Source organism: Macrobrachium nipponense, chromosome 1 (genome assembly GCF_015104395.2).
Source record: "Macrobrachium nipponense isolate FS-2020 chromosome 1, ASM1510439v2, whole genome shotgun sequence".
NCBI classification, from domain to species: domain Eukaryota; kingdom Metazoa; phylum Arthropoda; class Malacostraca; order Decapoda; family Palaemonidae; genus Macrobrachium; species Macrobrachium nipponense.
Window position 1 is genome coordinate 215759381 of NC_087200.1, and position 1627 is coordinate 215761007.

The window sequence follows — 1627 nt, forward strand, 5'->3', positions numbered from 1 at the left end:
GAAATAGAGAATCTTCCTTCGTCTCTCCCCCTAAGCTCCCTCTTCTTAACCCCAAGGCTATCTACGTCCCTTGCAAACAAGTTTCTTACCCGAGTTTACAAAATATCACCTTATTCCATATTTTAGGAACTTGCTAATATATCCAGCAACGATATTCCTGCCAAGGGAAAGGAATTGCTTAAGTCTGCAATTATATTATCAATTTTCGGACCCTTGTAAAGAGAATGTTATGATTAAAGTAACAAAGGAGATTTAATTAATCTTTGGCATGATGTCCTGACTTCTGAAAAAAGCTTCATTGAATTGAGGCCGATAATCTCCCAAAAATTCTTGGTTATATGATGCGTCTTTTGCGCTTGTGTGAGTGAGTGTTTGTGTGTGTTTGTGTCTATATTCATTTTAATTGGACTTTAAGCAATATATAAAACTATTTCGGCACATTGTTTCACTTTATCTAAAAATGGTAAACAGAACTGTATTCAGACAGTGTGAGCATAATAGTTTTGAGAAAGCTCAGCTCTTATAAGGCTCTGGAATCTTGTTGCAGCGCTGACGAGCTGTGTTCCTGTTGTGGATAATTTATTTGTTTGAAGTTCTTGCTTTGGTGAATATGGAACAAGAATTACTGTGATACTCAATTGCATTTGAAAGTACACATTAATCTTGGTAATTCATGTTTTGAATTATTTAACAAAACTGATTCTATCAAACAAACTAGTTTTTATAGTCTATGGACTGTCTGTTTGTATGTTTCTCCCTCTCTTCTCTCCTCATTAGTTGTTCTTGAATTACAAGATCGTAGATTTCTGAATCATAGCAGAGAGGGAGAAACAGACAGACAGAGAGTCCTATACACTTTTTCATTACGCTAGGATAAAGATGACTTCGGTGAGGGCCGCAGTGTGGAATGATATGACTCCTAGTACCCTCCTTCCCTTCCTCTCCCGCCTCTTTTGTTACTGAAACCTCCAACAGTCGAGTAACTACAATGACAGCTAATTCACTGCTAATACCAACAGATGTACTCTGGAATTTTTAAGGAATAGAAAACATATCACCAGCATCTCGGTAGTTCGGGGATCGAACGATGTTCATTCACTTATGGGCTGAATGCGTTAGCCCTATTTCTATGGGATTAGAAAAGGTTTATATTCGACGAGGATGGGATTCGAACCCACGCAGGGAGACCCTATTGGATTAGCAGTCCAACGCCTTAACCTCTCGGCCACCTCGTCGTTCAGATGATGTCACATTATGAGCTCTTGTGATGAGAGACCTGACTGAGGCAGCGCTCATAGAGCCCGCTGGTTTACCTGGTACAGGTGCGAATATGACTTTACATGACGTCGAATACGGCAGTAACTTGATGTTGCGCCTATGCTGCGGTAAAATACGTCCATGGTCATAAACGCGTCATAGACATGTCACTAACTTAATGCAAGTATGTCGACAACATGTTGAAAACAAGTCAGCTACTGAAAGTGGGGAACGAATTCTAGTTAAACGTATAAAGCATTTGCCATAACTAACCAATAAGTATTCACCATTTATGATAAAAAAATGTGTCATAAATATCTCGATAACATCCATCACATGTCAAAAAAATGTTTGGAAACAAGTCACCTAC

At 38.9% G+C, this 1627-nt stretch overlaps 1 non-coding gene across 1 annotated transcript; it reads right to left on the minus strand.

Moving 5' to 3' along the window:
• Positions 1-1153: 1153 nt before the first annotated feature.
• Trnas-gcu (transfer RNA serine (anticodon GCU)) lies at positions 1154-1235 on the minus strand. The gene has a single exon. It is a non-coding gene; the product is annotated as a tRNA-Ser (tRNA).
• Positions 1236-1627: the final 392 nt, after the last annotated feature.